The sequence below is a fragment of the Oncorhynchus gorbuscha genome, linkage group LG25, assembly GCF_021184085.1.
Source record: "Oncorhynchus gorbuscha isolate QuinsamMale2020 ecotype Even-year linkage group LG25, OgorEven_v1.0, whole genome shotgun sequence".
In the NCBI taxonomy this organism is placed as follows: domain Eukaryota; kingdom Metazoa; phylum Chordata; class Actinopteri; order Salmoniformes; family Salmonidae; genus Oncorhynchus; species Oncorhynchus gorbuscha.
Genome location: NC_060197.1, coordinates 33,147,621 through 33,173,848, shown reverse-complemented (window position 1 = coordinate 33,173,848; position 26,228 = coordinate 33,147,621). Strand labels below are relative to the sequence as shown.

The 26,228-nt window shown below is 41.4% G+C and overlaps 1 protein-coding gene across 21 annotated transcripts in view; it reads right to left on the bottom strand.

Moving 5' to 3' along the window:
* Window positions 1–26,228, bottom strand: part of LOC124014436 (receptor-type tyrosine-protein phosphatase delta-like) — a 611,657-nt gene that overhangs the window by 364,984 nt on the left and 220,445 nt on the right. For all 21 annotated transcript variants that reach the window (XM_046329399.1, XM_046329396.1, XM_046329395.1 and 18 more), the window contains exon 6: window positions 19,771–19,882. The gene's annotated coding sequence lies outside the window, so the exon portion shown is untranslated. The remainder of the gene's footprint in view (window positions 1–19,770; window positions 19,883–26,228) is intronic.

Sequence of the window (26,228 nt, the reverse complement as noted above, 5' to 3'; positions counted from 1 at the left end):
GTCATGCGGCTTAACTTGCCCCGGGGTAAGTTGTGCCAAGAGACCACTTTTCTTGGACAAGCTATGCTTTCAAAACTGTAACGTTTACATACATTCTGATCATTTCCAGTGCCCCTGCATATTGACTCTGTACTAGTACCCCCTGTATATAGGCTCGCTATTATTATTTTACTGCTGCTGTTTAATTATTTGTTACTTTTATTTTAAATATGTTACTCATCTATTTTTTTACTTAACACTTATTTTTCTTAAAACATTGTTGGTTAAGGGCTTGTAAGCATTTCACTAAGGTCTGTTGTATTCGGCACATTTGACAAATACAATTTGATTTGATTTGATATATATCATCCTGAAATATATGTAGATATATTTGATAGAAAGAATACTTTATTTCCCTTCATGGAGTGATTCTGAAGGTAAAAAATGACTAAACTTACCCAACTTTCCCCTAAAATGAGGATGGAAAAAAGTGGTTACTCAAGTAAGGGGGTGGTTCAGTCTGGGCCCTCAAATCCTGCCTGAAAAAATACTTTGTTCACCTGATAAGCCCTGTCCATACGAACGAACACACATACTGAAATGTAGAACTGGGGGATATTAGGGGACGGCCATTTTGATGTGGCAAGGAATAAATAATTAGGACCCGATTTGGCCCTATAATCATAACATTATCACAAAGATAATGTTAAATGAAAATGACGTTTTGATGGATTCCTTTGGCAAAAGATAGCAAAGAGGTTGGGTTGGCCGAGCAAGGAAAAAGACCAAAAAAATGTAATAATAATTGCAGAAAAAGTGACAAGAAAGATATCGGCACAGTTTCCTGTCCGGGGTACAGACATATTTCATTACACAGCATTGAGGCTTTAGGATGCAATCAAGCATATTTAGCTGTCCTCGTCTCGGCCCAGAGCAATTATTACTCCCCGTTTTTTTACTGTGCTCTGCCATGGGGAAAATGAAACTCGGTACTTATCAACTCAGTGCATAGACAAGTGACTGGGGCGAAGGCAGCTGGACAGGACCCGAGCCATAGGTTACCTTTGAATCCATTAGCTTTGTAACATCAGCACATTGGTGAGATAGAGCCATAACCATAAAAAATGGCACCCAAAAAGGCATTGTTATTTGCATTAATATTGGACGAGGCCAAACAGAGGGAAAGATCAAGAAGGGAATGTGAGGGTTTATGACCTGTGGCAACGCTTCGCTGTCTGCATCTCTGAAATATCTAGCCCTACACTTGTCAGGCTTTGTGCCTGATTGTATTATCATGGTTGGCGATCAATGGCACTACATCATCCCTCAGCCCTAAAGGCAAATGTGACACACAGGCTAACTATAATCTGACTACCGGATCGGTGCTCTACCAGTTAAAGTTCCTGTTGATGATATTTCCATTTTGAGATTTTGCCATTAAGCATTATAGCAGTCTATCATGTAAATGTATTTTCTTTTCAGTTTGCAGAGAAGACATATCAAAACATTTAGCATGTCATTTATATTTGTGATTTTATATATTTATGTACAATGTAAGTGACAAAGTAAAGTGGCATTTTAGCATACCTAATTTTGAAAATCATTGACATTTGAATTTGAGTACGTAGTATACACTGACAGAGCAGAGTGGACAGAGAGCAAGGCCAAAATGACTGGTAATTTGTGCATCGGCCACCACAACAGTATTAAAGTGGGAAGGTGCATAACTGGAACTATGTCAGTCAGTGGCATATCAGAGTATATTTAAGACATCCCCCCAGCTTCATCCCTCCTTCATAATCTGGTGTAATGAGACCCCTGATAAAGGGTTTTGAGAAGATCCCGAATGTAGGAAGTCTGAGGTAGTCCAGGGAAACTCACAGGCCTTCTCTATTAAATCTAGTCAAATTAAACCCTTCTCAAAGGTTTCTGAGGGGACCTGCAGTGAACAGGCAGAGACAACGTGAGGTTCTGGTGTAATCTCTGAAGGTACTTGAGAAACTCCACCACTTATTTCTGTTGGCGTTTGCAATATACGGACTAGGCTAGCTTGCAGAGTCCTCCAAAATACATCACACCCCAGAAAAACATGACTTTGGCATTCTTCGGAATTCTGTTTGGTATTAAATCAAACCAAATTTTATTTGTCACATGTCGCCGAATACAACAGATGTAGACCTTACAATGAAATACTTACTTATAAGCCCTTATACAAATGGTCTGGGTAGCAAGTTGATTAGCTGTTCAGGAGTTTTATGGCTTGGGGGTAGAAGCCTCATGGACCTAGACTTGGCGCTCCAGTACCGCTTGCCATGCGGTAGCAGAGAGAACAGTCTATGACCATTTTTTAGGGCCTTCCTCTGACACCGCCTGGTATAGAGGTCCTGGATGGCAGGAAGCTTGGCTCTGGTGATGTACTGGGCCGTACGCACTACCCTCTGTAGTGCCTCGTGGTCGGAGGCCGAGCAGTTGCCATACCAGGCAGTGATGCAACCAGTCAGGATGCTCTGAATGGTGCAGCTGTAAAACCTTTTGAAGATCTGAGGACCCATGTCAAATCTTTTCAGTTTCCTGAGGGTGAATAGGTTTTGTCGTGCCCTCTTCACGACTGTCTTGGTGTGCTTGGACCATGATAATTTGTTTGTGATGTGTACACCAAGGAACTTGAAGCTCTCAACCTGCTCCACTACAGCCCTGTTGATGAGAATGGGGGCGTGCTCAGTCCTCCTTTTTCTGCAGTCCACAATCATCTCCTTGTTATGATCGCGGTGAGGGAGAGGTTGTTGTCCTTGCATCACACGGTCAGGTCTCTGACCTCCTCCCTATAGGCTGTCTCATTGTTGTCTGTGATCAGGCGTGGTGTTGGAGTCGTGCCTGGCCATGCAGTCGTGAGTGAACAGTATGTATAGGAGGGGACTGAGTAAACACCCCTAAGGGGCTCCTGTGTTGAGGATCTGCTTGGCGGATGTGTTACCTTCCCTTACCACCTGGGGGCGGCTCGTCAGGAAGTCCAGGATCCAGTTGAAGAGGGAGGAGTTTAGTCCCAGGGTCCATAGCTTAGTGATAAACTTTGAGGGCACTATGGTGTTGAACGCTGCACGGTAGTCATTCTCACATAGGTGTTCTTTTTGTCCAGGTGTAAAAGGGCAGTGTGGGGTGCAATAGAGATTGCGTCATCTGTGGATCTGTTGGGACGGTATGCAAATTGGAGTGGGTTTAGGGTTTCTGGTATAATGGTGTTGATTGGAGCCGTGACCAGCCTTTCAAAGTATTTCATGGTTACATCGGTAGTCATTTAGGCAAGTTACCTTAGGGTTCTTGGGCACAGAGACTATGGTGGTCTGCTTGAAACATGTTGGTATTACAGACTCAGACAGGGAGAGATTGACAATGTCAGTGAAAACACTAGCCACGTGGTCAGTGCATGCTCGGAATACACTTCCTGGTAATCCGTCTGGCCCTGCGGCCTTGAGAATGTTGACCTATTTGAAGGTCTTACTCACATCGGCTGTGGAGAGCGCGATCACACAGTTATCCAGAACAGCTGATGCTCTCATGCATGTTTCAGTGTTACTTGCCTCGAAGTGAGCATAGAAGTTATTTAGCTTGTCTGGTAGGCTCGTGGCACTGGGCAGCTCTCGGATAATACCTTGAAATAACTTGAAAAATAGAATGATTTGAAAAGGTGTAACGCTACATGGGGAATTTTGATCCGTATACTAATGCAAATCCATGTTACATGTGGTTACGTTTATGCTACCTTACCTTTAAGTATCTCTCCAAGAAAACATACCATGATGATGGAAAGTAGACACCAAAATATCAGAATATTCCATTGATATTGTGGAGCTAATGGTCCTTGTTTAGTCCAGATGCACCGGTGCCAGCCGAGCGCATTAGTATCCATCTGGGGGGACTTGTGTTCTTTCGGTGGCAGTATTTCTCCATTCCGAATCCTGTCTAGTTTCTGGGCATCCTCCCCAAACCCATAACTCAAAACTACCCCTACTCCCCAGCGATTGGGCTGTCATAATCATCAGCATTATACTTCCTCAATGGGCTTGATTTACAAATGTGGACATGGTAGCTGCACGGCACCAGGGGTAAACTCAGGGCTATCTCCTATCTCCCAACCCATTTGTCTTCATACTCCATCACTATGAGGACTACTGTTAGTGAACCTGAGATTCCAAACAGCATTACGAGGACGTATGACATAAGCATTCTCCAAAAACGGTATACTGTAGGTCTACCTTGTGAAATGTTGAGGTCCGTCTCCTACCACCCAACCCATTTGTCTCTACTCCATCTTTATGATGACTACCGGTTGTGAAGATGAGATTCCAAACAGCATTATGAGAACATATGAGGTACATTAAGTATGTTCACAGTAGCTCTCCCTTGTGAAACCTTGACTTTGTTGACCTAGGAGTGTGGGATCCAGTTCCTGGTGTATCGTTTGCATAACATTATATTTGTATGATGCAAATATACTAAGGTCATCAATTTGGAATATTATCCTAGAAATGGGCCATTATCATCTAAATTGTATTCCTAAACTCACAGAAAATTGTTGCAACTGTGGCTACAAAGATAGTCATTCGTGCTGTTTATCCAAGGCTATGTTTGCATTTTTAACATTGCATTTTTTGACAGCATACATTTATGACACATTCTTTTGAATGCAATATTCAAAAAGACTTTGATCATGGTTGAAAAGCCTTTGGGTAAACCCATGACCCTTTCTTCACCCCCCTCCCCCATACAATATGTAATACAATATATCCGATTAGCCTGTATTTACCCAGAGTTCTGGGCCTCTTAAATGATAGGCCACATAAATATAATATAACACACACACAATAGCATTTATATGTGGCTTCCAAACCCCTTGTAGATACTGTAGCTTCCCTTCGGTTATCACTGTTTGAATTTGGCCAGCATATTAAAAGCACTTGGCATATACGGGGGAAGACTGAAGAAAATGTATTTATGTTTAGAATATTTCTCTAGAAAGATGGGGTTCTTTGCAAAGCCTCATCTTGGCAAACATTTTTTTTTAATTACTTTTCCTTTTTATGAAAAATAACATTCCAATGTGAGAGAAGAAATGGAAATGACTTTAATCTACTCAGCTTTCACCAGGGATAGCTTGGGATTGGACTGTTATTTCGTTGGACGGTGTATACCATGTGTATCCCGTACATATCACGAATAGAACTTGAAACTTGAACGTGTTGAATTATGGGTTGCAGGCAAGTCTGGCAATACAACAAAAAAGTACGTGGAAAATGCCATCCATGCACAACTGACAGCTACATTAAATTAATTCATTAACGAATAATGGCAACATTGTTTAGTCGCGAATGAATGATCCAAATCAATGAGATCAGATGAATGCAATAGTCAAAAGAGGCTTCCCCTCCGTTCATGTCCTTCTAAGGGACCCTATATAAGGCTTTGAACATGATGCTTTAAGCCAACTTTGTCTTTAGATCAGTGGAGGAGAACGAATGAAGACAAGGGTACGACACCACCTAAGATGTTGGGGATGTAGGAGAAGCTGGAGATGTCAGAGAAGAGAAGATAGGCCTTTACAGTCAAGAGAACTGACACCTGTCAAATGATGGCTTGGGTGTCTTCAATAGAATCTGCCTATTCACCCGCAAGACGCACACAGTCACTCACTCAATTAAAGAGAATGCACACACACACGTAGCCCTTTAAACTCATACCTGTATACAGGTTGAAAATGACAGGTTTGGGCACTGATAAATGCCTTAAATGGAACCCAGTGGATGTACTGTAACATGCTATACATGACGTCAAGGCTCTGGCTCTGCGCTTCACAGGGTGTTGACTGACAGACGTTCTGAACTTGAGCCCTGTGCGCAACAAGAAGTTGCCCCCATCCCTCCTGCTAATTTGCCAACTTTTGCACATTTTTTGTTGCCTGAGGGAAATGCTGTAAATTAAGAGGACTATGTCTTTTGAAAGATGAGACGTTGAGGATAATATACACTGTCAACGTTTATGATCACTATGTTTGATGTAGTCACAAGATGACATCAAAGATGACAAAGATGACATTGTGTCATGGTGTCAAACCCTGGGTTTGACACAAAATGAGCCTGTTTGTCTATTGCGAAGAAAGTTTGTTGTGACACACGCACCTGAATGCACTCATGACTTTTCTCTATGAGCACAGAAATGGCAATCTGTTTCCCTGAATTGCATTGTGAAAGCCTAATGCTGTATTATCGCATTTTAGAACTTAGCTAGTGATGTTGATAATAGAACAGGCTTTCAAATGATGTCCACCTGACCCAAGATTAACGATTAATAATGGACCATTTGTGGATTGCGTAAACAACAACAGTAATTGTGTGATGGCGGGGGTGCAGGGTTGTGTTCCAAACAAAACAACTACACGTTTGCTTCCTCTAGTTCCTAAACGGCACAGCTAGTAGAGCTAAACAAGGACCTTTAGAGTTTAAGAATATTATTGTGTCATAAAACTGCATTGAATTAACTTAAGTGCACACTGAAGAGGTGTGTGGTCACTTGGAGACAGTAGTTAGTACTCTCACTCAACCCCTTATCATTTCAAACCCTTGTAATGTTGCGCCAACCCCATATTTCCAGGAATGTTCACATAATGTCATTGAATGTATCCAGAGTATACTCAGATTTTGTCATCAACAAATGCGATGAAAAGTACAGTAAATGTAAAATGCACATAAAATCAACAGTGTAATGTTTGGATTCAGTCTTGTGTCAGGTGAACTGTGCCCTCACCTTTGGTCTAATAATTTCCCCATAGTCTCCAAACGGTTCCCTTTCAATTGCTACCATTGTTATGCATATGCATTTCATATTTCTTCTATAAGAAACATTTCAATTTAGCCCTATCCATATAGGCCAATTCCCAGGGGGGTAAAGTGTTAAACACACAGATGCATATGTGCACGAGCATGCACCACACACACCTAAACAAAATAAAAATGTATCCTCAAGGTATGTCCCATTTCTGAAATGCACGCCCTGAAAAGAGCTGCATTGGCTCGTGTGTGTGTGTGTGTGTGTGTGTGTGTGTGTGTGTGTGTGTGTGTGTGTGTGTGTGTGTGTGTGTGTGTGTGTGTGTGTGTGTGTGTGTGTGTGTGTGTGTGTGTGTGTGTGTGTGTGTGTGTGTGTGTGTGTGTGTGTGTGTGTGTGTGTGTGTGTGTGTGTGTGTCCACCTCTTCTGGCACTCCTCATGTGGAAGGCGTCTGTGATAAGCTCAGGCATACATTCTCATACTGTTGAGTTGGAGGCTCCATGGATGAAGACAAAATGCAAGGAACATGAAATCAACCAACCAAGTGGGTTTGGCAGCAGAGAGACAAATAGATGCCTACAGTCCACATAATAAAATGCATTAAGTTATAAGTTATTCAGTATTTTTATAACCTTGTTTTAAATGGTACTTCATCCTCAAAACATTAACATCGGTGAAATTAAAACAATGACAAATGGCTAATTCATCAAATCCTCTTTTATATAATCTACCTTCGACACAACTCTATGTTTCTATTTTGGGGCAGAGAAATACGAGGAGTTATTTCAGAATGAGAAGAACAGTCTCTCCATTGCATCAGATGAACAAACCGTGATGTGGGCTGCAATGATACATGTTTGTTTTTTTGATGGACAGAATGAAGAATGTAGGTGGCGAGGCTTTTGACAGACAAAACCGGTGGTGGTAGTGGTGTGAAAGGATGAGAGGAAATGCGGGATTCAAGATGTGCTAGTCCACAGACTCCCGCTCTCCTACCGCGGTACTCTGTCAACGACACGGACCGGTGAACAGACAGATGGCGAGGGTGACGCCATCGGACTTGAGACGAGAGGAGCGAGAGAGGGAGGAGGAGGTGGAAGAGGAGGTGAAAAAAATAAAACAACAAAAAACTAAACAAATGTGAGGAAGAGGGAGGTTGCGGTGAAGGGGGGGGGACTTCCTTCGGGAGAACATTAATCTTGCATGAGCTCCTTTGCATGCACACACAGGCTTTGTGCTTCATTACCGCTGTAAATACAAGTTCTCGCCATCACTTTTCATTCCCGCACACGACGGGAGACGTCATCTAAAGTGAAAGACCTGGCTCCATTTTGAAGAGGAGAGGTAGAACATTTATACTTCAAAAGTGTTTTATAGGAAGAGTAGTCTTTCAGGGGGAGAGAGAGAGATATATTGTACATTGCTAGACTGCCATCTACTGGAAATGTATTGAACTACATAGAATATCACATTCATATAAATCATTTTTTTTGTTTCTTGCAACATATAATCATACTTACCACAATTGTCTTCTTCAAATATGAAATGTATGTTTCTAGATAACCCTAAGTGTGCTTGAAATAACTCAAATGTGGTACGTCTGTATTACAAAGCCTCACCTGTACAATATTAAATAACCAGATAATTCCCTAAACAATCAAATGTAACTGTTTTAAAATGCTATTTGTCTATTTTTCATTATTGTCTTCAAAATATGAAAGCTCACTTTGACAATGAGAATTTAAGCAAATCAAATGCATTAGGTATACAAATGATAAATAAGATATACACTGAGTATAGTAAACATAAGCAACACATTCTTACTGAATGGCGCACATTCGCAATCCATGTCTCTATTATCCAGACTTAAAAATCCTTCTTTACCTGTCTCCTTCCCTTCATCTACACTGATTGAAATCGATTTAACAAGTGACATCAATAAGGGATAAAAGCCTTTACCTGGATTCACCTGGTCAATCTATGTCATGGAAAGAGCAGGTGCTCTTAATGTTTTGTATACTCAGTGTATATACAGTACAGTACCAGTCAAAAGTTTGGACACACCTACTCATTCAAGTGTGCAAAGCTGTCATCAAGGCAAAGGGTGGCTACTTGGAAGAATCTCAAATATAAAATATATTTAGATTTTTTAAACACTTTTTTGCTTACTACGTGATTCCAAATGTGTAATTTCATAGTTTTGATGTCTTCACTATTATTCTGCAATGTAGAAAATAGTCAAAATATAGAAAACCCTGGAATGAGTAGGTGTGTCCAAACTTTTGACTGGTACTATTTATATACATTGTCATGCAGGCAAACAAATAATCAATAAACAATACTTTTTGTACGTTGTGATATTTGTTAATTGTTGTTTATACAAAATATATGAATATTTCTTCAGGCTACAGTTCATAGCCTCTATATGTGGCTCTAGCGTTCTCATTCAATGAAGCAATCATGAAAGGTTACAATCTGTATCCACAGTGTAACTGAAGTGACATCACAAGTTTGATCTTAGATTGCTATTCAATAAGGAACAGCACCATCATGTGGATGTATTGTAATTGAATGATGTAAACATAAGCCCTTACCAATTTGAACCAACAAAATAAAAGTGTTCGCTTTAGCATTTTTTCAAAGACAGCAAGGACATTTTGTTTCATTGATGTTCATCCCCCATTTCACATGATTCTGAAACTGAATGAACATGTTCCTCATATTCACCTTGCTGAACTCTTTTGGAGTAAACATCAGATTTATAAGGGAGTAACTGTTTAATAATGACCTACATATTCACTAATTGTCTGGTTGATAATTGAGGAATTAGTTGTTTCTTTGCCAACAGTAATAATTATCCTTGTTCCCACTATTAATCACACTATGCTGTGCCAATAATATGTGCATTAGGTGAACTATAGACAGAATTATCTGTCAGACAGGACTCAATGTGTGATTTCTGATGGTGTCAAGTCTAGTTTCCTGGATATTGCAAAAGCCGTACTGCCGGAATTGGTACTGGGACATGTTCTCTTTACTATTTATATAAATAATATTGGTATATCTGTTAAAACTTCTAATATTCATTTGTATGCAGATAACACTATGTATACCATTGCCCCAATTGTTGACCAGGCTACGTTGGATCTGCAATGGGACTTTGTTGCCTTACAGAAAGCCCTAGTTGGTTCAAAACCTGTACTTAATGCGGGTAAGACTAAATATACATTGCGTTCAGAAAGTATTCATACCCCTTGACTTATTCCACCCTTTGTTGTGTTACAGCCTGAATTCAAAATTCGACACAAATGACCTCATAATGACAAAGTGAACACATGTTTGCAAATGTATTTAAAAAGAAATACAGAAATATTTCATTTAAATAAGTATTCACATTCCTGAGTCAATATATGTTAGAATCACCTTTGGCAGCAATTACATTTACATTTACATTTAGGTCATTTAGCAGACGCTCTTATCCAGAGCGACTTGCAAATTAAAGCTTTGAGTCTTTCTGGGTAGGTCTCTAAGAGCTTTTCACACCTGGATTGTACAATATATGCAAATTATTATTTAAAAATGTATTCAAGCTCAGATTTAAGTCAAAACTGTAACTAGGCCACTCAGGAACATTCAATGTTGTCTTGGTAAGCAACTCCAGTGTATATTTGGCCTAGTTTTTTAGGTTATTGTCCCACTGAAAGGTGAATGTGTGTCCCAGTGTCTGTTGGAAAGGTTTTTCTCAAGGATTTTTCCTCTGCTTAGCTCTATTCTGTTTATTTGTATCCTGAAGACAAGCGTACCCATAACATGATGCAGCCACTACCATGCTTGAAAATATGAAGAGTGGTACTCAGTGATGTAATGTGTTAGATTTTCCCCAAACATAACACTTTGTATTCAGAACACAAATTACAATTCTTTGCCAGGTTTTTTTGCAGTTTACTTAAGTGCCTTATTTCAAACATGATGCACATTTTGGAATCATTTTATTCTTTACAGGCTTGCTTCGTCATTTAAGTTTGGTATTGTGGAGTAACTACAATGTTGTTGATCCATCCTCAGTTTTCTCCTATTGCAGCCATTAAACTCTGCAACTGTTTTAAAGTCACCATTGACCTCATGGCGAAATCCCTGAGCGGTTTCCTTCCTCTCCGGCAACTGAGTTAAGGACGCTTGTTTCTTTGTAGTGACTGGGTGTATTGTTACACCATCGAAAGTGTAATTAATAATGCTACCATATTCAACGTCTGCTTTTTTTTTACCCATCTACCAATAGGTTCCCATCTTTGCGACGCATTGGAAAACCTCTGTGGTCTTTGTGGTTGAATCTGTGTTTGAAATTCATTGCTTGATTGAGGGACCTTACAGATAATTGTATGTGTGAGGCCCCGAGATGAGGTAGTCATTCAAAAATACACTATTATTACACACAGAGTGAGTGACTTGTTAAGCAAATGTTTACTCCTGAAAGTTTTAAACTTAACAAAGGGGTTAAATACTTATTGACTCAAGACATTTCAGCTTTTCATTTTTAATTCATTTGCAAAAATGACTAAAAACATAATACCACTTTGACATTATGGTGTATTGTGTGTAGGCTAGTGACAACATCTCTTTTTAATACATTTTAAATTCAGGTTGTGACACAACAACATGTGGAAAAAGTCAAGGGGTGGGAATGCTTTCTGAACGCACTGCATATTGTTCTCTAATTCTCGCAACAATGTTTCAGATTAACTACATATTTATTCACTGGAGGCTTCTCCCATCGATTGGGTTCCCATCTATCTGGGAATTTGTTTTGAAAAAGTCTTCTTGTTCAAAAAAACATATGGATGAGCTAATTAAAAAGCCAAGACTTAAATTGGGCTTCTTTTTTAGAAATAGATCTGGACTCTCCCTAAATAGCAGGAAGCAGACTATGGTGACGCCAATTACCAGATGGCAGGAGCCTCTACTCTTAAACCTTTGGATGTCGTTTACCATAGAGCCCTTCACTTCAACACAGACGACAGTTTAAACACTCATCCCTACACCCTGTAATAAAAGGTTGGCTGATCCTCATTGAAGTCCCGTAGATCACTTCATTACTCGCTTTTTGTTTAAAAAGCTCTACTACAAAAGCTTCCAATGTACTTAACTTTGTTGCTAAAGTATAAAAGAATGAGGTATCAAACCTGCTCACAGGGTTGGTTAACTCTTGAGGTCCCTCTGGTCTCGGCCAGTTTAGGTGAAGCCTCTTTTTAGTGACCCCCATTGTTGGAATAACCTGCACAATTCCTTGCATTTTGATTCCTTGGTGCCTTTAGGGCAGTTTAGGACAATGGTTTGGAAATTATTATTTGAGGATTGCAGTTGTTTCGATTTATTGAAGACCCTAGTCAGGGCTACCCTGAATAAATCAGAGTTTAGAAATAAATGTGTGTCATAGAGGCCATGTATGTACATTTTACATAGTAGGGGCCATGTACAACCTAACTGAAAATGTTTGTGAAGACAATACACTATGAACAGTTATGATTCCATTTTATAACACTTTCACCCATAGGGCACATCTCAAATCCATACCGCAGCCGCAGTATCTAAACAGTAGCAATCAAAAACACTGTTTAAGCATTAATATGGTTAATGGAGTCTAGCCACACTCTTTACATCAAAAACAGGAAGAGCAACAGCTACCCTTCCTGGGGTCCACACAAAACATTAACCAAGACATAATACAGAACATTAATAGACAAGAACAGCTCAAGGACAGAACTACATCAATTTAAAAGGCCCACGTAGCCTACATATCAATAAATATACAAAAACGATCTAGGTCAAATAATGGAGAGGTGTTGAGAGTGTAGAGAGAACTAGGTAAGTGGAAGATCAGCCATCTGCGTTTCCAAAGGCAGACAGACAGCCCTCAGCGGCCATGCACTCACTAATTACAAGTCAGACTCCAGTTATGCGTAATGAAAAATTAATCTGCCTTAAATACAGAAACCCCCTAGAAGAGCCTTGAGAGAAACTCTGGGATTTAATTACACTCATCAAATAATAGAGTTCGGCTAGAATTCATCCTTCACCCATGATTTCCGTTCAGCAGTTTAAACTAAGCGATTTTACCCAAAACTGCTCTTGTATATATTTAATGCTCATAAATGCTGTGTCATACTGAATACAGGAACCGGATCTGCTCAACCAATAGCATTTTGGACAGACATATTAATAAAGTAGCTTAACTGATTTTGAGAAAAACTGATTTGGAAATTATGTGGGTTTGGTTTAAATACTGTATATATACTGTATACTGTATATATAAATAAGTGTTTTATATATATATATATATATATATATACATACATATATATATACATAACAATAATACATAAAGAATAATATATATATATATATATATATATATATATATATATATATATTATTATTGATGTATTATTGTTATGATTTTTAAGCCTGTCACATCTGTGAGTGTGGAATGTGTTTTGTTGGTTGATTGAAAAACAAGAAAAATAGAACTTAAAATATGCCTTTTGACGGGGTATGGTAGTAATTGCCGGGCGCACCGGTTTGTGACAAGAACTGCAATACTGCTGGGTTTTTCTTGCTCACCCTTTATCTTGTGTGTATCAAGAATGGTCCACCACCCAAAGGACATCCAGCTAACTTGACACAATTGTGAGAAGCATTGTAGTCAACATGAGCCAGCATCCCTGTGGAACACTTTAGACACCTTATAGAGTCCATGTCCCAATGAATTGAGGCTGTTCTTAATGTATTGTTCACTCAGTGTATATGTGGCTGTTTATCAAAGTAAACTGGCTGAGAAGTCATCAAGTTAAGCTTCTAAACATAACTCTTCCATACATATCGGAATTCCTTTCCCCGGTTTTGAAATTGTCAATGATCCACCAAGACCTATAGTCACTGTTTCTGTCTATTGAACGCTTAGCTAGCAAAATACCTACTCTGTATTGGTGAACGACCAAAATTTGGCTTCTTGAGGATAACTGACTCAATACAATCCCTAGAAACTGGACCAGGGCCAGGAGTTTCACCTTCAATTGACATAACCAGAGAGAACTCGTATCTCACAATAATGTCTACTAACATATCAAATATTCCTGCTTACACACTATTCTAGATGTATTTATTCCTGATAAAGGTACACTGACAAAAGTTGCCATTTTCACAGACCAGGCCCAAATCCCCGTCATTCGCGTGAAGAAAAGAGAGAAATACAGGGGGTGGAGATCGGGGTGCCTTGAGAGAATTCGTCGGCGGGTGGACAAACCGCCTCTACCATCCATTCCATAAATAAACTGAATGATCTACGATCAAGACTATCCTACCAACGAGACATAAAAAATGTTGATATCTTATGTTTCACCGAGACGTGGCTAAACGACGACATGGATAATATAGAGCTGGCTGGGTTAACCACGCATCGGTAGGACAGAGCAGCTACATCTGGGAAGACGAGGGGTGAGTGTGTGTGTATATTTGTTAATAACAGCTGGTGCGCGATGCCTAATATTAAAGAAGTCTTTAGGTATTACTCGCCTGAGGTAGTGAACCTCAAGATATGCTGTAGTCCACACTATCTACCAAGAGAGTTTCCATCTATATAATTCGTATCTCTCTATTTACCAACACAAACAGATGCTGGCAGATGCTGGCAGAAAATGCTCATTCAGAAGCGACACTCCTAATGGCCAGGACCTTTAATGCAGGTAAACTTAAATCTGATTTATTTAATTCATTTCTACCAGCATGGAAAAACAGATGGAAAAAAAAACTCTAGACCACCTTTACTCCACACAAAGAGATGCATATAAAGCTCTCCCTAATCCTCCATTTGGCAAATCTGACCACAATTCTACCCTCCTCATTCCTGCTTACAAGCAAAAACTAAAGCAAGAAGTACCAGCAACTCGCTTAATACGGAAGTGGTCAGATGACACGGAAGCTATGCCACAGACTGGAATATGTTACAGAATTCGTCCAATGGCATTGAGGAGTATACCACCTCAGGAACCTGCTAAATCAATAAGTGCATTGACGACGACGCCACCATAGTGACCATACATACATATCCCAACCAGAAGCCATCGCTTACAGGCAACATCCGCACTGAGCTAAAGGCTAGACCTGCGGCTTTCAAGGAGCGGGAAGCTTATAAGAAATGTTGCAATGCCCTCAGACAAACCATCAAACAGGCAAAGCATAAATACAGGACTAAGATTGAATCATACTACACCGGCTCTGACGCTCGTCGGATGTGGCAGACCAGGTAAACCAGCCGTGAGCTGCCCAGTGACGCGAGCCCACCAGACGAGCTAAATGCCTTTTATGTTCGCTTTGCTAATGACACCATAGTCCCTGTGCCCAAAAAAAGCAAAGGCAACCTGTCTAAATGACTACCAACCCATTGCACTCACGTCGATAGCCATGAAGTGCTTTGAAAGGCTGGTCATGGCTCACATCAACACCATCATCCCGGAATCCCTAGACCCACTTCAATTTGCATACCGCCCCAACAGATCCACAAATGACGCAATTTCTATTGCACTCCACATTGCCCTTTCCCACCCGGACAAAAGGAACACCTATATGAGAATGCTGACTATTGACGACAGCTCAGCGTTCAATAACATAGTCAGTCACCCAAGTCATAGACTGTTCTCTCTTAAAAGCTTCTACCCCAAGCCACAAGACTGCTGAACAATGAATTAAATGGCCGCCTGGACTATTTACATTGACAACCCCACCTTTGTTTTTATAATGCTGCTACTCTCTGTTTATTATCTATGCATAGTCACTTTACCCCTACCTACATGTACAAATGACTTCGACTAACCTGTACCCCCGCACATTGACGGTACCAGCACCCCCTGTATATAGCCTCATTACTGTTATTCTATTGTGTTACTTTTTATAGTTTTTTTTTTTACTTTAGTGTATGTAGTAAATATTTTCTTAACTCTAATTCTTGAACTGCATTGTTGGTTAAGGGATTGTACTGTAGGTAAGCATTTCCCGTTAAGGTCTACACCTGTTGTATTCGGCGCATTTGACAAATACATTTTATTTGATTAGATTTTCAATACAAGCTGAATAAAATGTGCACTGTCCTACAGCTGCCATCTTCAAACTGAATGATACTTAATCTTTTAAATGTGTATTTCACAGCAGCCTGCACAGTAATACAAAACATTACACATTAAGCTGGTTATAATAATACAGTTGGAATGCTCATTATTGTAGATTTTAGCTTCCATAGAAAGGATAAGGCTCTTATTCATAAAGCACGTCAAAGTAGAGTTTTGGTTTAGGTCCCCTCTTTTATTCATTATGATTTAAAAGGCATAACTGATCCAAGATCAGCACTCCTACATCTAACAACACTGGGGAAATAGCTTCTAGTAAACATATTGTCCATGTCACTGTGTCCTACTTCAATAAACAAGGAGCACACACACACACAGACATGAACAAACATACAGTGCCCTCCACTAATATTGGCACCCTTAGTAAATATGAGCAAAACGGACTATAACAATGTTTCTTTGTTGTTTTTCCTCTTGGTCTTTCCATCAAAATATTCACAAAAATCTAACCTTTAATTAAAGTAAAATAATTGAAAGAAAAAATACATTCTTATCATAAAACAAATATATTCGCAAATATATGTGTGCCACAATTATTGGCACCCCTTCATTCAATTCTTTGTGCAACCTCGCTTTCCCAACGTAACAGCGCCGAGACTCCTATAACGCGTAATGAGGTTGGAGAACACATGGCAAGGGATCTGAGACCATTGATTTTGAGGTGTGATCATTGTCCAGTTTAAGCTTCCTATAGCAGATGCAGTCAGGTTTTGATTGAATATCTGCTGGTACTTGATGGAGTCCATGATACCATGTATCCTAAGTAGTTGTCCAGGGCCTTTGGAAGAAACGCAGCCCCATAACATCAAAGATCCACCACCATACTTCACAGTGGGGACGAGGTACTTTTCTTTCATGGCTATCTTTCTGTCTACGCCAAACCCACCTCTCGTGTTTGTTTCCAAAAAGCTAGGTCTTTGTCTCATCTGACCATAGAACCTGGTCCCGTTGAAAGTTCCAGTAAAGTTTGGCGTAACTGTAGGTGCCTGAGTTTGTTGTTTGATGACAGCAAAGGCATTTTTATGACAACCCTCCCAAACAACTTGTGGTTACGTAGGTGGCGTCTGATCGTAGTTTTGGAGACATTCTGACCCCAAGACCCAACTAACGTCTCCATCCTCCTCACTGTGCGTGGGGTTAATATAGAGAAACGTCCTCTTCCAGGCCCATTGTTGGCATCTCCGGTTGCTTTAAAATTCTTAATTATTGCCCTGATAGTGGAAATGGGACATTTTCAACCGTTGAGCTATTTTCTTATAGCCATTTCCTGATTTGTGCACATCATTACTGTATTCTCGGGTCTTTCCCATAGTGATGGATGACTTTGGGAACTTGGCCGGTGTGTCACCTCATATTTACATACCCCAGTGAAACAAGTCATGGCTTACCACTTCAGTGTTCTTAATCACTCAGGTGAACTTAAATACATCAAATATGAATGGGAATATACTTAACTTAGATTTTACTCATAAGAATTTCTAGGGGTGCCAATAATGGTGGCACACATGTTTCGGAGAAAACATTTTTTTTCATTTATTTCACATTCATTTTTTCAATCATTTTATTAAAATTAAAGATTAGATTTTTGTAAACATTTTGAATGAAAGACCAAGAGGATAAACAGCAATATTAGTGGAGGACACTGTACACACTTGAGTCAGGCACAAACCTGTGCACACACACTAACACACACATGCATATGAACAAAGACACAAACACACAGACATGCGCAAAGAAACACACACCGGACACAATTGCCTGAATACCTTTTCAGAAAGCTACTGTCCCTATCTTTTTGTCAAAGAGGAGTCAGAGAAAACAACTATTTTTAGGAGCAGGTTTAATGTTGCTGAGAGGAGAACTCAGCCATCCATGTCATGTAATGCCATCAATAATTTAGTGCTACCAAATCCACACAGTGTTAGTGGAAATGACATGGTTTTGGGGGAAAATAAACCTCTGCAATTTGTTTTCAGGTGATGTCTTTACAACACCCATCTCTTAATCATAATGGCAAGATTCTACTAAACTAAAAGTTGTTAACAATATTGTCAGGCTTAAAATCAACTACATGATGTCTGTCTGTCTGTCTGTCTGTCTGTCTGTCTGTCTGTCTGTCTGTCTGTCTGTCTGTCTGTCTGTCTGTCTGTCTGTCTGTCTGTCTGTCTGTCTGTCTGTCTGTCTGTCTGTCTGTCTGTCTGTCTGTCTGTCTGTCTGTCTGTCTGTCTGTCTGTCTGTCTGTCTGTCTGTCTGTCTGTCTGTCTGTCTGTCTGTCTGTCTGTCTGTCTGTCTGTCTGTCTGTCTGTCTGTCTGTCTGTCTGTCTGTCTGTCTACTACACCAAATGTATATCTATGTGTGTTTGAGTTTATGTGCTGTCTCTCTACCTCTGTGTTCCCCAGTCGCTGCTTGGTGCAGAGTGAAACAGTAAAGCTGGGGGAGATAGCTTTCAGAAGCTTACATAAAGCCACTGGACTTAATAATTCATGGAGCAAAAATCCCTTAGTGCTCAATATTTATATCTCCCTGAATGTGTTCTGTGACTGTGAGCCCTGTCACAGTGCAGGCCAGCAGAGGGGAAACTTTTACTTTCTACTTTTCGTATATTTTTCCACTTTCTTTCAGAGGACAGGTTTCACATTAAGGGCCTGTGGGACAGAGAGGGAGATACTGTATTTCCCAGTATGTCTCAGAGTCTGTATGTGTATACCATGTGGTAGCTCCCTGTGTGTATAGGATGATGATAATTGTGACTCCTATCCTTTGGGTTTTTTTGAGTCGTGTTGTTGCTCTGCAAAGAGACGTCAGGGTGATTTCAGGAAAATGAAAGAGAATATGACCGGACTTTCAAACTACTGGATAGGACACACACGCAAACACATCCTCTCTTCTATAATCCTGTGACGATAGCAGCCAATGCATATATCGGGGTGGTGGACTGTTAACATGAAAGAATCCAGAGGGGCATATTAGTTGGAAATAGTGTAGAGATCGTGCACCGCTGATGCTGACATTTACAAGTCCGTGCTGATCTTTCCGCTGTGACAACTACATGTCTTTGCCATCAGATCAGCCTGAGTTCCTATGGCTAAGTCGCAAATGGCACCCTATTCCCCACATAGTGCACTACTTTCAAAAGTAGTACACCATATAGGGAATAGACTGCCATTTGGGACATAAACTATGTCATTCATCTGATTAATGGAAGACTGATAAGTCTTAGCTGCAACTAAACGGTTGCATCTAAATGGAATGAGGGAGCAGGATCTGGGTATGAGACATAGACAGAGTACTATCTGATATAATGGATTGGGTGAGCTTCTGGTGCAGCGGAAGAGCAAGCTTTTAGATGGGCTTAGTGTACTATCTGATTCTAGTATGGGTAAGGCATTACACTACAGTGCTGTATATGCTGACATGAAACCTTTCAAAATAAGAGTTGAGTCTGATAGAATGAGTCTATAAAGCCGTATTGAGAAATCATTCTGACCTGACAAATATTGTCCCTCAATGAAAAATCAAAAAGGTAATTCAAGTTTGAGCAAAGCCTGCTGGCTATTGTTAAAGTATAGGGAGACACTAGCTTAGTAGAGGTTTGTCCACACTCTTATATCTAAAAAATCAGAGTTCAAACACGTTCCTACTCAGAGATCCATTTGAAGACATTTGCCGGTGTTTACTGTTTCTTATACTGTTTATGGTGCTTTCAGCACTAAGAAAGTTGCTCTTCATGATACCCTGCAGAAGGGCAGAAGGCTTTATTGTGCCAGAGATTTCATGAATGTGGGCCATGAACTCACCCAGAACTGAGGCTCCTCTGTTCCAGTCATGCAGGTGGCAACATTCTGCCCAATACCCAAGCTTCGTCCTCGCCAACAACACCAGTATGACCAATACCCCCTATGCCCCCACCTAAGAGACAGAGAGACAGAGACAAAGAGTAAAGGAAAATGACAAAAAGAGATAGAGGAGAGAGAGAAGTGGGAGACGAGATGGAGCATGTAAGAAACTGTGCAGTGTATCATTTGATCAGTCACTGATTAAACAGTGAAAACCATTATTATTATTATTATTAACCAGTAAACACTGCAGCCCTCCAGGACTGACATGATGTAACTCAACTCTAAACAAACATAAGCTGCTTTGACCAGGGATGACATTAAACCCACTTAAAAATGCAGACCAGGATCTGAAGCTCAACAAATGTGCAATACATTGTAGAAATTGGATTCGTAACAAATCATCCAAAATGTATTTAATATATATTTTTGAATAATAATCATTTTGCAGCGCTCAACATATCATTTGACATGGATGACGCAGTGCACCAAAAAGTTCTGGAGCATCACTTTAATATTAAGGCCTAAGTTGTTTCATCCTGCAGAGAGCCATTGTTTACAGATGGCTGGTTGTGTAAGGATGCAGCCTGGCATCCTTGATCAACCAAACATAAACTATTCGGTTTCACCAAAATAATGTGTCCTGTCAACAGAGGTATATTCAATATCTCTAGGAACAATCCTTATGATTCGTCGGGTTGAATGTGTCTTTTGCTATCAAATAAGCGTTTAAAAAAGTTTTTTTACAGGGTTTACAGGCAGTCCTCTACCTAGCCTGCCGTGTCCTCTACCTAGCCTGCCGTATCCTCTACCTAGCCTGCCGTGTCCTCAAACTAGCCTGCCGTGTTCTCTACCTAGCCTGCCGTATCCTCTATCTAGCCTGCCGTATCCTCTACCTAGCCTGCCATATCCTCTATCTAGCCTGCTGTATCCTCTACCTAGCCTACCGTGTCCTCTATCTAGCCTGCCGTATCCTCTACCTAGCCTACCGTGTCCTCTATCTAGCCTGCCGTATCCTATACCTAGCCTGCCGTGTCCTATACCTAGCCTGCCGTGTCCTCTACCTAGCCTGCCGTGTCCTCTATCTAGCCTGCCGTATCCTCTACCTAGCCTGCCGGCTCCTCTACCTAGGCTGTCGGGTCCTCTACCTAGGCTGCTGTGTCCCAAACCCTGCCTACCGTGTCCTCTATCTAGCCTGCCGTATCCTCTACCTAGGCTGCTGTGTCCCAAACCCTGCCTACCGTGTCCTCTATCTAGCCTGCCGTATCCTCTACCTAGGCTGTCGGGTCCTCTGCCTAGGCTGCTGTGTCCCAAACCCTGCCTACCGTGTCCTCTATCTAGCCTGCCGTATCCTCTACCTAGGCTGTCGGGTCCTCTGCCTAGGCTGCTGTGTCTCAAACCCTGCCTACCGTGTCCTCTATCTAGCCTGCCGTATCCTCTACCTAGCCTGCCGGCTCCTCTACCTAGGCTGCCGGGTCCTCTACCTAGCCTGCCAGCTCCTCTACCTAGGCTGTCGGGTCCTCTGCCTGGGCTGGCATGTCCTCTACCTAGCTTGATGTGTCCTCTATCTAAAGCAGGTGATTGGAGTATAGTTTCAGGTTTTCTTTAACATATTCAATGTAAAACAAATATCTTGCATTATTTTATGTGGTTAAACGCAGGCTCAAATCTGACATGACTTGGGATAAATGAATCATAGTTGCATGTGGCATGACTTTTTAATCAGGTGATCAGGGTGTGTCTCAGAGAGAGAGGGAAGCAGAAAGAAGCAGACTGCCAGTTTGGGCAGGAGGACTGTGCTGGCAGGGCTCCCTATCCCCAGGGGCGAAGAGCGATGGTGCATCATGCCTTGCTGCCGTGTCAGTCACATGACCCCCGGAGTAAGAGTCCCCTCAAGCTGCATAATAAATCATCTCAGTCAGGCTGGCTGGCAAGCTCCCTTAAAATGTTCACACACACACACACACATACATGTGTGTATAGATACACACATGAGCGTACACATATGCACGTACAAATGCGCACACACTCATACCATCTTTCGCACACACTCCTAAACACAAACACACTAATATACTCTCACATGCACACTGGCTGCTGGAATCATAAAGAGGCAATGTCTTTACTCACTGACTTATTGAGTGTCCTAAATGTGGGCTTTATGCAATGAAAATATGGTCAAACATTTAGGTACCTGACATAATGCCTTTAACACAACATTAAGTGTGCCATTTTTTTATGACAACTGACAAGGTGTGAAAGATTTTAAATATCTACTCGAAATATTAACCTGGTGACAAAACCATTTGTTCGTATAGCATTTGTTTAGCAGATACATTTTTACGTGACATTCGGCTAGCTGTTAGTTGACATCAACTCAAACTATAGTCCACTATAGCTCCGCTCCGTTTGCCATTGGCAGAAGTTGGTTGTCATAAAAGGTGTTGATTTGTGCCACTTCAACTTGAGTGTAGTCTTAAAAGCGAATATTACATATTCTGGCAGGTAGCTCTACTGTAAAAGGGTTACTGATTGTCTTTAAAAGTACCCAGCCACTCATACATAACAGGCCTCCACAACTTACAGTGCCAGTAAACGACACAGTAGTTTTGCCAGTGTCAACTACTTAGCAACAAAGTTCGTTTGAGTCCATGGCCCCTTTGTGTTTTCCTAACCCATGTATTTACTTGACATATGTATTGTAAATGTCCCGTCTTGTTTTGATCACCTCGCCACCAGAGCAGAGAGAAAGTAGCTTTTAAACCACATCACACTGGAGACACAGAAACACCCACCTGGGGAGTGAAAGGTGCTGTAAAGCGTCTAATGCCCCGGCATGCTTAGTCCAAATATTTAACACACAGAACAAGAAGAATCTATTCTGGACTGCAAGACAACCACTAAGAAATATAAGTGCAGCAAGAGCCATCAACCTTGAGCGCAAGAGAAAGGTGTTATGGGAAGAAAAGACCAGGCTATATATTTAAGGCGAATAGCAAGCTTCGAAAACTTTCCGGCAGCGGTTGATGAGTTCAATGGAGATTCTGTAGACACAGAGAGCATTTGCACTGGCGTATGGCGTACTCCCCTGCCTGGGGAACGGGTACTGCGAGGCTAACAGGCGCACCAATTACAACTGTACCCACAATCCTCTAAGGGGACATAGTTCTGCCTATTGATCTTAGACAAGCCCCTTATGGTCATCTATTCATGTTGACATGAGTCATTTTTATTACCGTTACATAATTATTTATTATAAATCTGCAACATTAAAAGGAAGCTCAAGGGTGAGTGGTTATGCAATGTAATCTGACTTGAGTCATACTTTTTTTTTAAAGACAACATCCAGCTTCTTGGAGAAAGAAAGTATAAAGCCGTTGGATACAGATTTAAAATGACATTTTAAGGCAGCTACTGTACACGACTCAGTGAATGTCTGAATGGCAGTATTCATAGTAATGCAGTATTCATAGCAATGTATTTAACTTGGTGAGAAGAGGGGCGGGGATGTATGCCTTATGATTAACGAGACGTGGTGTGATCACAACAGCATGCAGGAACTCAAGTCCTTCTGTTCACCTGACTTAGAATTCCTCACAATCAAATGTCGAAATCATTATCTACCAAGGGAATTCTCTACGATTATAATCACAACCGTATATATTCCCACCCAAGCAGACACATCGATGGCCCTGAACTAACTTTATTTGACTCTTTGCAAACTGGAAACCACATATCCTGAGGCTGCATTCATTGTAGCTGGGGATTTTAACAAAGCTAATCTGAAAACAAGACTCCCTAAATTGTATCAGCATATCGATTGCGCAACCAGGGCTGGTAAAACCCTGGATCATTGTTATTCTAACTTCCAAGATGCATATAAGGCCCTCCCCCGCCCTCCTTTGGGAAAAGCTGACCACGACTCCATTAAGTTGCTCCCTGCCTACAGGCAGAAACTAAAACAAGAAGCTCCCGCGCTCAGGTCTGTTCAACGATGATCCGACCAATCTGATTCCACGCTTCAAGACTGCTTCGATCATGTGGACTGGGATATGTTCCGCATTGCTCCATCAACAACATTGACGAATACGCTGATTCGGTGAGCGAGTTCATTAGAAAGTGCATTGACGATGTAATTCCCACGATTAAAACATTCCCAAACCAGAAACCGTGGATTGATGGCAGCATTCATGTGAAACTGAAAGCGCGAACTACTGCTTTTAACCAGGGCAAGGTGACCGGAAACATGACCGAATACAAACAGTGTAGCTATTCCCTCCGCAAGGCAATCAAACAAGCTAAGCGTCAGTATAGAGACAAAGTGGGTCACAAATCAACGGCTCAGACACAAGAGGTATGTGGCAGGGTCTACAGTCAATCACGGATTACAAAAACAAAACAAGCCCTGTCACGAACTATGATGTCTTGCTCCCAGACAGACTAAATAACTTTTTTCCCCACTTTGAGGACAATACAGTGCCACTGACATGGCCTGCAACCAAAACCTGCGGACTCTCCTTCACTGCAGCCGATGTGAGTAAAACATTTAAACGTGTTAACCCTCGCAAGGCTGCAGGCCCAGACGGCATCACCAGCCGCGTCCTCAGAGCATGTGCAGACCAGCTGGCTGGTGTGTTTACGTACATATTCAATCAATCCTTATCCCAGTCTGCTGTTCCCACATGCTTCAAGAGGGCCACCATCATCCCTGTTCCCAAGAAAGCTAAGGTAACTGAGCTAAACGACTACCGCCCCGTAGCACTCACTTCCGTCATCATGAAGTGCTTTGAGAGACTAGTCAAGGACCATATCACCTCCACCCTACCTGACACCCTAGACCCACTCCCATTTGCTTACCGCCCAAATAGGTCCACAGACAACGCAATCTCAACCACACTGCCCTAACCCATCTGGACAAGAGTAATACCTATGTGAGAATGCTGTTCATCGACTACAGCTCGGCATTCAACACCATAGTACCCTCCAAGCTCGTCATCAAGCTCGAGACCCTGGGTCTCGACCCCGCCCTGTGCAACTGGGTACTGGACTTCCTGACGGGCCGCCCCCAGGTGGTGAGGGTAGGTAACAACATCTCCACCCCGCTGATCCTCAACACTGGGACCCCACAAGGGTGCGTTCTGAGGCCTCTCCTGTACTCCCTGTTCACCCACGACTGCGTGGCCATGCACGCCTCCAACTCAATCATCAAGCTTGCGGACAACACTACAGTGGTAGGCTTGATTACCAACAACGACAAGACGGCCTCCATGGAGGAGGTGAGGGCCCTCGGAGTGTGGTGTCAGGAAAATAACCTTACACTCAACGTCAACAAAACAAAGGAGATTATTGTGGACTTCAGGAAACAGCAGAGGGAGCACCCCCTATCCACATCGATGGGACAGTGGTGGAGAGGGTAGTAAGTTTTAAGTTCCTTGGTGTACACATCACAGACAAACTGTCCACCCACACAGACAGCACTGTGAAGAAGGCGCAGCAGCGCCTCTTCAACCTCAGGAGGCTGAAGAAATTTGGCTTGTCACCAAAAGCACTCACAAACATCTAAAGATGCACAATCGAGAGCATCCTATCGGGCTGTATCACCGCCTGGTATGGCAACTGCTCCGCCTACAACCATAAGGCTCTCCAGAGGGTAGTGAGGTCTGCATAACGCATCACCCGGGGCAAACTACCTGCCCTCTAGGATACCTACACCACCCGATGTCACAGGAAGGCTATAAAGATCACCAAGGACAACAACCACTCGAGCCACTGCCTGTTCACCCCGCTATCATCCAGAATGCGAGGTCAGTACACTGACTCAACTCCAGCCACTTTAATAATGGGAATTGATGGAAATTGATGTAAAATATATCACTAGCCACTTTAAACAATGCTACTTAATATAGTGTTTACATACCCAACATTACTCATCTCATATTTATATGTATATACTGTACTCGATACCATCTACTGCATCTTGCCTATGCCGTTCTGTACCATCACTCATATATCTTTGTGTACATATTCTTCATCCCTTTACACTTGTGTGTATAAAGTAGCTGTTGTGACATTGTCTGTCGGAACTAGAAGCACAAGCATTTCGCTGCACTCGCATTAACATCTGCTAACCATGTGTATGTGTCAAATACATTTGATTTGATTTGATTTGGAACTTGTGTAACTTAAAGGCCATGAAACCATGAAACCCGAACACTGCTTAGATGCAACGCAAATCCAGTCATCTCCAAAATGATTGGAACCCTTGATAAAGTGGCTGCTGCCAACATACTGACTCAACTTGTGTATGTGACAAATAAAATTGGATTTGATTTGAGATGATTGAAAAAGACTGTATAAAATGAATTATACAAATACTGAGGTATAATGTACAATGGCACAAACAACAATAGCCTATCCAT